Below are 16,452 nucleotides of genomic sequence, written 5' to 3'. Positions count from 1 at the left end.
AGGGAGGTAGAAAATATCTTCAGAAAATATGGTTGGGAATTAAATCATATGATTAAGTCAAATGACTATGAGAGAAGACTGGAGTCCCGAGGCAGTATAAATATTAGAGATATGGGGAGGCACCAAGCAACCAGTGTAGGGTGCATTTTGTTTCTTGGAAATCCCCATTTCTCCAGAAGAACAAATTGTCCCCTGATATGGCCATCATACTTCTCCCCATGTGGTGGTGAGAAGCAAAATAAATGTAGGACCATCACAGAGGTAAACACGTGGATTATTTTACAGCTTGTTTTCCGTAAATGTAAATACAGCCACTACACTTAGCTGGTGAACTAACACAGGCCAGAGATCTGTGTGCCAAGGAGGGAAAAGTCACAGGGAATACTACATCCAAACCATTCTGCCCCAAAGATGGCCCAAGAAATAGAGATGGCCTGGAGAGGGTGAGCACTGGCCAAGTCTGGCCTACCGTCTACATTGAAATAGGTCCCACAGTCCTGTTGCAACAAGGGAGTGCTGGCAGCCTCACCAGAGCCAGCTGGGGTAAGATTCACCGCATGGAGACCATGTAGCTTACATTTCCTTGCAGTGGTTCACACGCAGAACAACTTTAGCAATTGTTAACAGGATAACCCCCAAAGTATTTCAAAATGTATCTGTTTGTACAAAACTCGCAATTTTACTACTAGAGCTGGTATTATTTTTAAAGCAAAGATGTAGGAGACCTTATGCAAAGCCCAAAATGGAGAATGGGAGTACTTTAACTGTGTGCTGTTGTTCCTGGCATCATAAAGGGCTTTTATAAGCCATTTACCCTCTGTTTTATGATTGTCCATTGTTCAAAGCTTTGCTAGTAAAAAGCAAACACCAAAATGAACTAATTTTTTATCTAAATAAGGAGTAACTTGATTTACTATTACCTGGTTATATTGATTAATACACACACAACTACAAAAATAGCTTTTCATATACATATGATAGACATCAACAAAAATAACTTTTCATATACATATGATAGACATCAACAATTCAAACAAGAGACTTTGAAATACACTTTTTTGATTCTTATTTTTTAAATTTTATTTGAAAGGCTGTTAGGTGAAATAAACTTTGAAAAACTTGAAATCAAGAACAAGAACAATTGTAGGTTTTAATCAATGTAAAACACTTTTACTACCCTGGCTCAGGTTTTGTTTAAACACATAGCTCTCTGACCACTAAAAGGAGAAAAGTTTAAAGTTCTCTGATTGAGTTTGAAATTACAGAATTCCCCAATTAGCTGACAGCAGCACAGTCCAATCACTGAGAAACTCTTTAATGAGGAGCCAATGGATGCCCGCAAGTAGACACTTATTGAATCACTCTCTTTCTAGTGAGGTCTACAGGTCTCTAATCTCTCAAGTACCTGCTAGTCCCAAAACAATCCCTAAACTTATGAATACTCAGACTTCCCAACCTCAACAGTCAGTTTCTTAAATGCATTATCTGTGGTCACGTGGAGAAAACCAACCAGTTAATGCCCATGCAATGATGAAGCAATCCTGTCACTTAACCATTGATTCAGCCTTCTCCCCTAAACCATCCACAAAAATGCTTGTGAACAATGCTTTCTAAAATCAGCATTCGTCACACATTGTTTCCTAGGACCACGGGTCTGAGTTGAATGGCCTGCTTCAGAGGAATACAAAAGGCACATCAGTTGTGAAGTTTTATTGACACAGAGTCAATTGATGCACATTTTCCACACACCATATAGTTGGGGGAAAGAAGCAGAAACAGCATCAATAGTCACGTGGATGCAATCAGACTTTTAATAAGAGATAGTTAGATTTGCCAAACTGAAAAGTTGACCTCAATCAGAAATTGATTTTACTAGGGATGAATGAAGAAGAAGAGAAAAAATGTATTTGGCTCAACCTAAAAAAATAATGTCATCGTGTAGGCCCTGCAAAAAATCAATATTTTATTGAAGAATCTCTTGGTTTAACTCTCCATTGTAGCTGAACCTTGTGTATGGCTACGCTAAAATAGAGGACAAATAACGCTGTTTTGATTCATTGTAAATTCACTGGGTAATGTGGAAGGGAAAGTGAGGCTAAGGGATCCTGAGGCTGAGCTGCTGCTGGAGCTTAAGCAGCAGGATGATGAGCAGCCAGAAAATTGGAGGAAACTAATTATCTACAAGTTCAAACCAAACACTGACATGTCAAATGATGTCATGATCACTAGAGCTCGAGTTGGGACTTTTTATTGTTTAGCATGATATATCTTTAGTACAGGACATGATATCACCTTACAGAACACAATGCGGCTGGAGGTAGGCAGATGCTCAAAAACAATAGAAATGAAAAAAATAAGAAAACTGATTTACAAAGTTTCAAGGACATCATTCAAAAGAACACTTGAAAGTAAGGTTCAAAAAAAAAATAAGAGAATTTAAGTGCTTTTTAGAAACATCAAGATGATTCTTCTTGTCAGGAAGTGAACACTTCTTCTCCCAAGACAGGAAGGAGGGTGCATGTGGTTGGCAGGAGGGAAGACAGAGGCTTTAGGCGCTTCCTGTGGGGTGGCTTCCATTTCCTGTGTGAAGATGGAGGGCTGGCACTTCCAGAGCGCTAGGAGGAACAAATGAGACAGCAGCAGGAAAAAGTCTTGAGCGAATTTCCCCTGATGTCAGCCATTCAATTGCAATTAGGGCTTTTGTTTAAGTTTATGGAGGCAGGGTCTCAAAGTAAAATACTCGCCTGTATGTAGACAGTCGTGATTGTCTCAGTCCTTTTCGGCTGCTATAACAAACAGCACAAACTGGGAAACTCAGATGACAAACAGTTGTTATTCAAGTGCTGGAGCCTGGGACGCCCAAGATCAGTCATGTTGCATCCAGTGACTGGCGAGAGCCTCTTCCTGCTGCATGGCTGACCACCTTCCTGCTGTGGAAGAAGTCGTGAGGGAGCTCTCAGAGTCAGAATTCCAACGTTTAATTCTAGGGGAACACGAGCATTCAGTGCATGGGTATCCTAAGATGAGTATTCTGATTAAGTGGAGGAAGTAACGGCACAGCCTTCATTGATTTGCTTTCAGAATGCCATGAGCGCTGCAGTTAATATTCCTCTGTTAAATACATTTGTGGATTAATTGAATTGCTCTTAACTAGACTAATCCTGACAAAAAGACAAAGACATGGGCACCATTCCACCTCAGAAATCCTGAGTTGAGGGCAACACTTACACTCAAAGTCCAAATCAAGAGCAAGAGCATGGCAAAGCTGTCCCCCCCCCCCCAAGCTCACTTTCCACAATGCTAAGTGAGATCCCCAATGGTCAGATATGTAAACCACTGCCGCAAGAAACACAAATTTTTCAGAAAGACTATTTAATTTATGAGAGCACAAATGAGACATTGCAGAGGAAACTTGCCCTAAGTGTGCGCAGAGACTTAAACTAATTATAGCATTAGCAAGACAATTAAAAACAAGTATCTGGAATATGGAAAGAAATCTTTACAACTTTTGAAAGATATTTAAAGTTATGAATACTCAATATTAGTGCTGCTTACAAAGTCTTCATTAGCATAACTAGTCTACTTCGGGATGTCTCAATGCTAAAAGGGGGGGGACAGCAAATAGCTTTCAGAAGTCACTCGTTCTTCCCACTAGTGCAAGCATTGTTGAAATAATGCACAGAAATTGTACAAGTTATTCATCAGCAGGTACCACTAAAGATTCACATAAAACAGTTATGTTTTAATGCTATCCTCAAAACAGATAGTGAATTCTATTACCTACTTGAGAGATTTGCTACACTATTCCACTGTATAGAGAAAGGTCAGTCCAGCTAGGTGCACTGTGACATACAACTTGCAAACTCCTGTGCTGGAAAGAAAAGAAGACCTTTTCTTACTAACTCATTGCAGGTCCATTCAGGATACTCCTAAGCAGCTGCCCCTGCAAATTAACCTTGGGCCCAGGCTGCTACCGTTGTTCCCACACCATAGAGCATCTTGCATTCCCTTTGCTTCTAGCTGCACCAGGGAGGGAAATCAAGGTAGAAGATCAGAGATACGATGTGGCCAGGCATGGGTGAGGGTTCTCTCACTCCTGCCCATACTTCAGTGGCCAGCACCTGTTAGATTGTCCCAACTTAATGCAAAGGATTCCCATGCCTACAAGAAAAACTATAGATGTGAATCAAGCTGTCACCATAAATTTCCAACATGAGCGCAAAGGTTTTGCTTAATTCTGTTTCAGGATGGACGTTTTGTGGATATCTAAAGGGCAGATATGTGAAAGAAATTATACTCAAATGTGAAAGGAAATAGTAAATAAAAGCAACATTTTACTTAAAAACTGTTAAGTTTTAACCAGAATGAAAACAAAACAAAAATATCGGGGAAAGGCACTAGAGAGAGCACCACAATCATATAAATCTTTCGCACAATTCATAGGTAAAGTGCTCCAGTAAGGAAGTTAAATTCAAAGAGAACTAAGTCAGTTATGTAGTCAGGTTACAAACATAAGAGCTTTAAAATGTTGTGCAATCTTAACAATAACTCATAATGAGAGAGGTATGATTATGTGCCTTTATCTGTCACACTGATTTTACCAATCATTGGATGCCAGAGTTCAACAAAACCAAAGAAAAGAAATAAATGAAACACTAAGTTGAGAGAAGAAGAGGTAGAGTCATCCCCATTCCTAAGCAACACGATTGACTCCTAAGGGGTTTACTAAGCAATTAAACTAAGTGCAGAATATTTAGCAAGTTCACAAAACACAAGATCAACAAACAAAGATCAATTGTATTTCTAGGTCCTGGTAACAAGTAACTGGAAATGATTTCTAACTTCCTAAAGTGTAATTTTCTTAAAAAAAAAAAAAGAACTACATATATGATAGAAGCAAAAACATAAGACACTGAGGCATCAGTTTTTTAAAGTGCAAAATATTATGGAGAGAATTAAAGAAGACTAACACAAAAGGACTATCCCAGGCATATGCTCCATAAAATTCAATATTTTTATGGTCTCAGTTTCCTTAAAATTAGCCAATAGATTTGACGCTATCTCAATCATAACTACAGCAGGTTTTTCACATAAAAATTGACAAATTGACTCCACAAATGATTTTGAAATGAAAGTACACTCAATCACATTACTCACTAAGGAATAATTTTTAGTGAGATCAACAATAACATTTAAACTTTTTATTTCTAGCTTGTCATATTTCCACGTGTATATTTTATGATGTACAAACACATTAATATAAAATAAATGTCTATGAACATGCATAAGTATCTGAAGAATATATTTGGAAGTGTGGGCACTTTGTTTCTCAAAGGGATGTCAAGGAAACCATAAAAGTGTGGAGACCCAGAACAATTTTAAATGCTGAAAAGTATATTAAGGCAGCTTTTCATGAGACTATCATAAATTAGAGAATTATTATTATTCCATTACAACTTCCAAAAACCTCAGGCTTCAAGCACCTAACATGTAGTTCTCCTTTTTAAAACATAATGGGAATTTGCTTCTGGCTCAAGTGGAATAACAGGGATCAGATGTGCCCTCCTGACTGACTTAAATGAGCAGAAAAGCAGGCAAAATGCATCCAAAATGCTTCAGGCTTTGGACAGGAAACAGCAGAGGATACTGGTTCCAGGGAGAAGGCAAGCAAACGGCTGAGCCCTACTATGGTCACAGCTCACTCCTTAGCGATAGTTCCCTGGCCAGAGTGCAAGGGCAGGCAGGGCTCTCTGTGAGTCGAGCCACAGATTGACTCAGTGGAGCCCAGGATGGCTGGAAGTTGGGAAAAGCACTGCAGATAAGTAGGTCACTTTGGTTTTTGTCTGACTCTTGATCTGTACAAGCAGGATAGTGAATTATCCAGGACTGTGAAAAAAAGTATCAAAAAAAGACAGTAAGGGGCCAGTGCTGTGGTGCAGTGGGTGAACGCCCTAGCCTGAAACACTGGCATCCCATATAGGTGCCGGTTCAAGACCCGGCTGCTCCACTTCCTGTCCAGCTCTCTGCTATGGCCCGGGAAAGTAGTGGAAGATGGCCCAAGTCCTTGGGTCCTGCACCCACATGGGAGACCTGGAAGAAGCTCCTGGCTCCTGGCTTCAGATCAGCGCAGCTCTGGCCATTGCGGCTATTTGGGGAGTGAACCATCGGATGGAAAACACCTCTCTCTCTCTCTCTCTCTCTGCCTCTCCTCTCTCTGTGTAATTCTGACTTTCAAATAAATAAATAAATCTTTTTTTAAAAAAAAGGCAGCAAAAGCAGAGCTCATGCAAGGTTAAGAATACTTCATGGTCTCACAAGTCTGACCACCTCACCAAATGAACTTTAACTGGGGCATCAGCTGGAGTCCTTGCAGCAGCATCACCTTGCAGTGGCAGAATATTTGCTCTAGAAAAGAACCGCCTTGGATTTATTCCAGCAAGGTATCAAAGAAAGCAACAAAGAATCCAACAGATTCCAAGTAACATAGCTGGGTACAAGAACAAAATCCAACTCCATTTAAAATAACAGAAAAAGCCAGCATAAAAACAACAAAAGATTCACAACAGTTAGCATCTACTCAAATTGACTGGAAATGAAAATAAAAACATAACATAGCGGTTACGGGAGGCACATTTATTTTGAACTTAGAGGGCAACCTAGAATATTAAAATCTAGCATAGAAAAAAGGAAATATCTCTTATCAATATTTAAGTTTCACCAAGAAAACTAGAAAAATAAGAGCAGAGTAGATCCTTATTAAGAAGGAAGAATGAAACCAGAGTTGGAAGCCTAAATTACTGGAACAGAAAATAAAAAGACAATAGAGGAAATCAAAGAAACCAAATGTTAGTTCTTTGAAAAAGTTAATGGAAATGATAAACCTCTAAGAAGAGTGACTGTGAAGAAAGAGACACAGATTATAACTAATACAGATTAAAAAGGAGACATCACTATAGATCCTACATTCATTAAAAGGGCATTATTGCTATGTTATGAACAACTTTATGCCAATAAGCTTTACATCTTCTATGAAATGGACAAATTGCTTAACACACTCAAACTACCAAAGCTCATTGAGAATGAAACAAATAGCCTGAAGTATCCTACATCTGTGTGTTAAAAATTGAAGTTTTGGATTAAAATCCTCCCTATAAGAAAACTTTGCAATCAAATTTTGTCAACCACATAAGGAAAAAATCATTCCAGTGCTACATAAGCATTTACAATAAATAGAAATCAAAGGAACACTTCTAAAATCATCTTATGATTTATCACCATCAACATGATACTAAAGCCTACTATGTTAAAAGAAAACCAAACTGTAAACTGTACTTCTCAAGGAGACAGGTGCAAATATTAACAAAAATATAGCAAAACTATAAGCAGGTGTTTAGCCTAGTAGATAAGATGCCCGTGTCTCCTATCAGAGCACCTGGGGTTGATTCCTGGCTCTGACTCCAGACTCCAACTTTCTGCTAATACAGACTCTGTTATGCGGCAGTGAGGTCAGGTAATTGGGTCCCTGCCACCCGCATGGGATTGAATCACTGGCTTCCAGCTTTGGTCCCCGTCACTGAGGGCCTCTGAGTAGTGAAACAGCAGATTGGATAAATCTGTATGTTTGTGTGTGTGTGGATGTGAGTGTGTGTGTGTGTGTGTGTGTGTCTCACTCTCTCAATTCTCTGGCTTTCTAACTCTCCAATAAGTAAAAATTTGCTGCATATATATTTTTAATTGAACACAAGAATGTATAAACAGGATAACACATTATGACCAAGTATTTAGTTTAGTAATACAATATTGTTTTTACATTCAAAAATTAATCAATGTAATATTTTATATCAGCAGACAAAAAGAGAAAAGACTTATGATCATTTCAACCCATATAGAAAAAAACATGGAAAATTTACCATTTGTTCATGATAAAAAGTATCAATAAAATAATAACGGATGGGATCTTTTTTTTTTTTTTTTTTTTTGGACAGGCAGAATGGACAGTGAGAGAGAGAGAGAGAGACAGAGAGAAAGGTCTTCCTTTACCATTGGTTCACCCCCCAATGGCTGCTGCGGCTGGCGCGTTGTAGCCGGTGCACCGCAATGATCCGAAGCCAGGAGCCAGGTGCTTCTCCTGGTCTCCCATGCGGGTGCAGGGCCCAAGCACTTGGGCCATCCTCCACTGCCTTCCCAGGCCACAGCAGAGAGCTGGCCTGGAAGAGGAGCAACCAGGACAGAATCCGGCGCCCCGACCGGGACTAGAACCCGGTGTGCCGGCGCCGCAGGCAGAGGATTAGCCTAGTGAGCCGCAGCACCGGCCACGGATGGGATCTTACTCATATTTGTAAACACTATAATGAAGACTCTAAGCTAATTAAGAAAAAATTCCCTTCCCTTCTTCCCCCAGAAGTAAGATGGCCAGGACCACTATGCAACACTTCTACTCAACGTTGTATTACAGGTTATAGCCAGGATAACAAAAGAAGACAGGCCGGCGCCGCGGCTCACTAGGCTAATCCTCCGCCTAGCGGCGCCGGCACACCAGGTTCTAGTCCCGGTCGGGGTGCCGGATTCTGTCCCGGTTGCCCCTCTTCCAGGCCAGCCCTCTGCTGTGGCCAGGGAGTGCAGTGGAGGATGGCCCAGGTGCTTGGGCCCTGCACCCCATGGGAGACCAGGAAAAGCACCTGGCTCCTGGCTCCTGCCATCGGATCAGCGTGGTGCGCCGGCCGCAGCGCGCCGGCCGCGGCGGCCATTGGAGGGTGAACCAACGGCAAAAAGGAAGACCTTTCTCTCTGTCTCTCTCTCTCACTGTCCACTCTGCCTGTCAAAAAAAAAAAAAAAAAGACAAAAACAAATGGCATACAGTTTGAATAAAAGAAATAAAACTACCTTTTTACTTGTAGACAATATCAACAATATAGGGAATTTTAAGTAGTATAAAAAATTTAATAGGAGGAATATGTGAGTTGAGCACAGTTCCCAAACATATGATCAGTATACAAATAACAATTATGTTCCTGGTACTATCAAAGAACAAATAAGTCTGCTGAATATTGCATTCATATCAGCATGAATAATTCAGGAATATATGAAACAAAAGGTGTGAAGGCCTGTGTATTTACACATCAAAACTATGTTCAGAGAAACTAAGACTTCAATAAATGAATATAGATATATACCATATCCCTGAACTATAAAATTCAATATTGCTACAATGTCAATTCTATCTGAATTATTACATATATACAATGCAATCCCAATCAAAATGTCAGCAAGCATTTTTGAAGAAACTGAAAAGCTTATTCTAAAATTTGTATGCAATAAAAAAGGTGTTTATAATCAAAACATTTTTTAAAAAAATAACTACCCTAAATAGTTTATACTATCTGATTTAAAGACTCACAATAAAACTACCAAAATCAGTATAGTGTGATAATGGCATAGGATAGGCATAGTGATCAATGGAACAGAATAGACACCGCAAAACCAAACCCACACTTACATTTCAATTGACAAAAATGTCAATATGGAAATGGAAAGTGGATCGCCTTTTATTTAAAGTATTTAATAAGCATCAACATTTACTTCAACATATACAAAAGTTTTGTGTATGGACCAGAGATCTAATTCTAAGAGAGATTCTCTACCCACTGGTTCACTATACAAAGGGCAGCAACAGCCAGGGCTGGGCCAGGCTGAAGCCAGGATCCAGGAACGTCTTGCATATCTACTATATGAGTGACAGAGGTCCACGTGCTTGGGCCATCTTGCACTGCCTTCCCAGGGAGCTGGGCCAGAAGCAAAGCAGCCAGGACTTGAACTGTCACTTACATGGAATGCCCAGCATCACAAGCTGTGGCTCAACCTCTTGTGATTCTTTGGGATTTGGGTAAAAATCTTAAAAATAATTGTAGTGCATGTTGAAGTTTAAAATATGGGAAAAGATGGTGTATTTATTTTCCATTCCGTATTACAAGTCACCATAAGTCTAGCAGCTTATAACAACTTCTGCTGATTAACCCATGTCCTGGTAGGCTCATCTGGGTTCTTTGCTCAGGATTTCATGAAACCAAAACCAAAGTGCCAGCCACTTGGAAGCTGCAGGCAGTGGGGGTGGGGACTCTGCTTCCAGGCACAGCCACGTTGTTGAAGAATTAGTTTCCCTGTGGCTGGAGGGCTGACTTTGTCATTTCCCGGACGTGCAGTCAGTAATGGCCCATTCAGTCCTTCCTGTGCTTTTCATCTCTCTGATCATGCAATGGCAGGTAATGGGCCTAGCAGGATAAACTCCTTATTTTAAAACCAATTGATTAGTAACCTGCATCACATCAACAGTCCAGGTACTGTAAGGTAACATGGGGTCTGACACCTCTCTGTTCTCCCCACTCCCCCAGAGGTCCCATTCTTTCCTAATAATACACATCACATCTTCTCTCATCATCACATCAGAATGTGTGAACAAAACAAGCCCCCCACACTTTAGCTTTTAGAAAGTGTTGCCTGGACTAGTAAATCCCAGGGGCTGAACTCCTTGGTGTCAACAATGCACGGCGCGCGGTCTTCCCAGACTCACATATGCACTTTCCATTTTACCCATGCTCCAACATGGAAGGTCAGTGCCCACCACGCCACAGCAGTCACAATCGCTGGAGCCTCACACAGCACACTTGGCTCCCAGTGGGCTCCCAGAACTCTTATTATGATGAATGAACGAATGCAACCAGCGCAACACATGGAAACTAATGCCAAAATTTGTTTCACATAAAAAAAAAAGTTTTTCCTGAAACAGGCTGAGGTGATATTCACAAATATGAAGACAACAACATTGACAAAAACCTTTCTGCAACTGAGTGTGAAATAACCTTTTCTGATTTTCTGAAATTTTTAGCGTTACAAAGAAAATGCCCTAAATGTAAACTCCCTGTTAGAAATTCCAAGCAGAGCCAAGAAGATAGTTTTCTGTAAACACAGTTGCATTTCTCACTTGTTAGACAAGGGTCTTCTGAATGGCTTGGTTGGCAACATTAATTTTAATGAGAGGCTGAAAAAAAAAATCTCAGCAGACTTTGTAGATGGCAGCCTCCTGGGACAATGAGAACAGAGCAGCGCCTGCTCCAGATACAGCCATTTGGTATTCCCCACCAGCACGGAGAAAGCTGAAACAAAAACATCCCAAATTGCTTCCTATAGCACACCATAAATCTACAGTGGGAATCACGGGGAATTTGAATGACTGAAGGATAATGTAGCCATGTTAAATTTGCAGATAAAATCTTGGCTTTGCTTAACCAATTTGAAATGTTGAGCAAATATGAAAAGATACAACCAAGCATGGATATGAAATTTCAGGTTTTTATGGGTCAAAATGGTCAACAGCTCACATTTTCATCAGGCTCAACCCAGGGAGCGAGCAGTGAGAGTGTACGGATGCCAACTTTACTTTTGTTTTCCAGAATCACAAAGCTTGATGGACCCTTAAAGAAAATGAAATCCAACTTTCTCATTTCAAAACTCATGCTAATAGGAGTCTAGGTAAATAAAAGTATTTAAAAACCCTCCAATATCACTGAAATAATAAGCCGGAAGCTAATTTCATACTGCTATGAGGGAGTGCCCACAACAGGAGTGACTCTGAGTGATTCCAAGTTCCCAGGGAACCCCATGATCTAATACAGCCACTTGAGCTCCAGACTTTAAATATACAGAGGCTGATCAGAAATCTTTTCAAGCCTGGCAGAGGCTAGGTTTTGAAGAACTGTAGAACCAGAGCTGTGGGCATGAACCTTAACTTGCAGGCATGGGGAAGCAGGAGGAAGCCACGGATGGAATATTCTGGCAATCCTGTGGATAGTTTTAGGAAACACAGGATGGAAGACGAAGAGCCAATGCAGAAATGAGGCAGGAGCAAAGAGGATGGATCAAAGCAAGAGCTACAGCAGCGACAGCAGCTAGCATCACCACAGTCTGAGACGGGTAGACGGGAAGAAAGGATAGAGCTACTGTGTTACGGAAAAGCAACTCAGGAGCACCAGGATGGTGATTTCCTTCCAGTCGAATGAGTGATAGGAAATGGAGAGCTTTTGCTGTAGAACATCTACACAAGTAGATTTAGAGAAAAAAGGTGAAGTCACAACTCTGTGCAATGATGAGGCAGTGCTGTGGCCCTGTGGATTAAGCCAGCAATTGTGATGCCAGCATCTCATATTGGAGCACTGGCTCAAGTCCCATGAGAAGCAGTGGAAGATGGCTCATGGGTCCCTGTCACACATGTGGGAGATCCAGATGGAGTTCCAGGATTCTTGCTTTGGCCTGGCACAGCCTGGGGCTTTGCATCCATTTGAGCAGTGAACAACTGGATGGAGGAGCTCTCTTTCTCCCTCTCTCTCTTTTGCTATCTCTCTCTCTCTCCCCATAACTCTGTCTTTTGAATGAATGAATGTATAAATAAATGTTTTTCAAAAAGTAAAATGGAACACAAAAGACAAATGTTCACAAATGAAAAGGAGTTTTGTTGAACATGGCTGGAAAGGTTAGAGAGAGCTGGGCTAAGAAATGAAGTCTCATAAAAGGGTAGGACTGTTTGAGGGAATTCCGGGGTTCTCATTTCATGGAGTGACCAACACTACAGATTTGGGGAAATGATTCGAAAGGCCTGGATGCAAGTACTCTGACAAGGCACTTCCAGGTCAGCAATGGCCAAGAGGCCCAGGAAGGGCCTGGTTTGGCCTGTGGGTGAGTCTGTGTCCTACTCTGTAGGGTAGGTGTGTGGTGCCACAGAGTTCCCAGGTGAGAGACATAATGGACAAGGCCCCTGTCAGTCAGAAAGGAACAGAAGTCTGCCATCCCCAAGGTAGCTCTGCACCTACCTCAGAGGCCACGACCCTGAGTGCACATGCTCACAACCCAAGGTTCCATGGATCAGGCCCAGTGAGTGCTGCAGAATTTCTTGGTCAGCTCTTTGGGGCTTAGAGGAGCCAGATTCTGTCCACATGCAACCTGTGGACATTATTACTACCACAACAATTACTCAGCACAGCCACATCTTAATGTACAATTCTGCAAATTACACATAAAATATAAAAATCATCACCTTAGGGCCAGCACCTCGGCTCACTTGGCTAATCCTCCACCTGCAGCGCTGGCACCCAGGGTTCTAGTCCCAGTTGCTCCTCTTCCAGTCCAGCTCTCTGCTGTGGCCCAGGAGTGCAGCGGAGGATGGCCCAAGTCCTTGGGGCCTGCACCCGCATGGGAGACCAGGATAAGTACCTGGCTCCTGGCTTCGGATTGGTACAGCGCGCTGGCCGTAGCGGCCATTTGGGGGGTGAACCAATGGAAGGAAGACCTTTCTCTCTGTCTCTTTCTCTCTAACTCTGCCTGTCCAAAAAAAATCATCATCACCTTAGGAAACCCTAGGCATTTGCTTATCCACTGTTCACTTGACTATGCCTAAAACAAAAGTCTTGAAAGATGCTACCACTGGTGATAGTATCTGGGGAGAAAGTTCAGTGAAAGGAACTCTTCTCTACTGCCCAGATCCTTTTAAAGTCCCCACTGTGAACTCTGTGCACCCTCCATCTGTAGTGCTCCTCACCGTCTATGGGGCTTTTGCACAGCCAGTGCTGTGGAGGAACTGAGGCCCAACTCATCCCTGCAGGGGCCAGCCCCCCTTCCCCATTCTCCATTAATACACACTGTCCAACACAGGTGCTGTTGTCAAACTTTAGAGGAACAGATAGATGATAGACAGATACAGAAACACAGTGATTAAAATAGACTTAGTTAGAGGAAGAGAAAGAGGCTTCATGCAATGTATAGTCTCCTGTGGAGAAGGGATTAGGAAAAGCAAATTAAATTGTTCCCTAAAAGGCAAATGGTCCAATGGTCCCTAGGGAGAGAATGACTGGTAGGAAGGGATTCTCTTGGCATCAGGAAGCTGAGAGAGCTCTTTGAACAGTTGCATTGTGCTGGGCTAGGGTGAGGTCTACCCAAAAGGTTTGAGGAAGATGGGTTCAGTGGGTTTGAAGGGCAGAGAGAAGCTTGTTACTGTCAAGTTACTGCAAAGGAGAACGTGGCCAGAGATAGTAGTGGACACTCCACACGCAAACAGTTGGCTAAACTTCACTCTGCATTTTCATCAGTATGTCTATACAATAAAATTATCAAAATTGAATTTAAATTACGTAGATAAAAAACCTTTCTATTTTCCCTTTACCAAAGTAATTTCATAATAGATTTGTAATATACTTGGAAATCAACTCTATGATGTCATTTCCTAAACAACTTCCAAATGCCTTCATCATAAAAAGTCCACGTTAAATAAAACGCTCTCATGAAGTCAAGGTCTAAGCTGTTTGTCATGGCAACATTCCAGTGAATAGCAAGTCAAAGGGAAGATTGTTTGGCACACGAAATTAAAGGAAACATTACAGCATTAACAATCACTTTGATGTACTTTAGTATTGACAAAAGTATCCATCTCTAGGTTGCTTAAATTTTGCAAAGCTTTATGATCATTTCACACACAGTAAAATTTGTGTACAAAATGAATTAAATACAATTTGTTATTATTCCATTATTGGTTGATTTGATATGAGGTAACCGTACAGCCTTAATTGCCTTACTTCTAAGAAAGCCCTTGGGGGAAAGCAATCCCGTGTCTACTCAGCACTAGCAGCTCAAAACTACAAACGAAATTTCAACTTGCCTTGAAATGCAATCATCCAACTCTATGAGACCTACAGCTTGTGGCTGAAGTCTAAAAATATCAAGTTCCCAAACTTCGCAAGAACACAATGAAAGCTCTGAAGTTCACTCATAGGTTGACAAAACACGCCTCAAATAAATACTATGCTCTCTCAGACAAGGATTTGCAAGATCATGCAGTGGGCCCCCTCTCTTAGAGCGGTGACCTTTGCATGGCAATGCATTTGGGCTTTTTGCTTTTCCTTCATTTGCCAAAAGAAGAGCACAGAAGAAAGGAGCTTATAAGAGGCAAGTTGGTCCCCACAACAAGGAATTTGTGCCTATATTAATCTCAACAGTCTGTGATATTGCCCCCTACCATGGTCTCCCCACTATAAGGCAACATAGCAGATGTGTCCACAGGCCTGAAGCTTGTGAAGTGGTAAGATCCACACACCTGTAGATGCTCCCCCCGCAAGCGCCCAGGGTTTGCTGCTTCTTCCCAAGCTCAGACACACCTTCCGTGTGCTCACCGCCAGTGGAGGCCTGCTCACTCTCCCTGTCAGCAGAGCGAGCATTCAGCACACTTCACCAATGGTTCTTAACAGATTTACCAGCTGGAGATGGGAGAGGGCACATAGCTCCTATTATTGACTGACAACTCTTTTGGCTTCCTGCCTTTGGAAATCAGCACTAAAAGACTCTCTTCAAATTAAACATTTACTACAACTCTGGAATCTAACAAAATCCACTAGGGGTTCACAAGTAAGTATGTTTAGATTATGTCCAGTCCTTTTCATTTGCTCTCTATCATTTATTTCATGGTTGCTGGACAAGTGGACCCATAGGAATACTATTTAACCAGAGGCCTGTTGTAAACTCATAATCACGATCATTTCATATTGCTTAGCGGGTCTCAGGGAGTTTGCTTTAGGGTAATACAGCCCCTGCCTTCCCCAAGCATCCACAGCCCTGGTTTCATTCCTTCATTCCTCAAATAAATGAAACAGCAAAGGAAAATCAGAGAACTCAACACTGGAACTATTTCATTTGGGATTATTACTCCTGGTTGGTAGATTTCTGCCCTCAGCCTAAAGGTGACAGTATATACACTATAAAAGAGTTACTTCCCAAGGCTTCTGCCCCACTAGAGTTAAACAGGCAGGCAATCCAGAGAACACTGCAGTTTCTGTGCTCCGTCCGAGTTAGACACGCCTTTCTCACTGCTGTCTTGAAGAGGATATCCCATCTGTGGTTAAGAAAAAGCAGCAAATCCTCCCATACTACAGATAGAAGGACTATCCTTTGTTGGTAGGCGCAGAATCTGTCTTTAAATGAGAAAAGGATCGATCATGTTTACCGGGATACTTTCCAGAAAAGCAAGGCTGGACAATCCCTCACACTCAAATGGCTCTTGTCAGCCTGTTTTTCTATTTGGAAGACTGTCCCTTTCCTTCCTTATAAAATTGCCAGTGGCTTCGCCTATGTTCCACGTCCCACGAATGAGATGGGGGTAGAGCCAGAGAACCAACCTGCTCCTGTGGCCTCTGGCGCTCAGAAACCCCATCAGATGCTTGAAGATATCACGTGTTAAGACTCCTTCCTGGCACCGTAGCACAAAGGCTGATAACCTAATAGAAGGCGCAGAAGCTCCTCGTCCTCTTGCACAAGGCCAGGAAAAACAACCTGTAGGTTTACACACCTGCTGTTAATTGTAAGGCTCCTTGCAAGACCTCCTCCAGGTCTCCCTGAAGACTGAAGCCTCCCCTAGACATG

General features: G+C 41.7%; 1 long non-coding RNA gene across 1 annotated transcript in view; it reads right to left on the bottom strand.

Moving 5' to 3' along the window:
- Positions 1 to 1,104: 1,104 nt before the first annotated feature.
- The window catches only part of LOC138850072 (uncharacterized), a 15,701-nt gene continuing 353 nt past the window's right edge, over positions 1,105 to 16,452 (bottom strand). The window contains exons 2-3 of the long non-coding RNA XR_011389469.1: positions 16,209 to 16,362; positions 1,105 to 2,930 (exon numbers count right to left, since the gene is read on the bottom strand). This is a non-coding gene — a long non-coding RNA (uncharacterized lncRNA). The remainder of the gene's footprint in view (positions 2,931 to 16,208; positions 16,363 to 16,452) is intronic.

The sequence above is a fragment of the Oryctolagus cuniculus genome, chromosome 6 (assembly GCF_964237555.1).
Source record: "Oryctolagus cuniculus chromosome 6, mOryCun1.1, whole genome shotgun sequence".
In the NCBI taxonomy this organism is placed as follows: domain Eukaryota; kingdom Metazoa; phylum Chordata; class Mammalia; order Lagomorpha; family Leporidae; genus Oryctolagus; species Oryctolagus cuniculus.
Note: the sequence above shows the minus strand (reverse complement) of the source record. Positions and strands in the feature narration are given on the sequence as shown.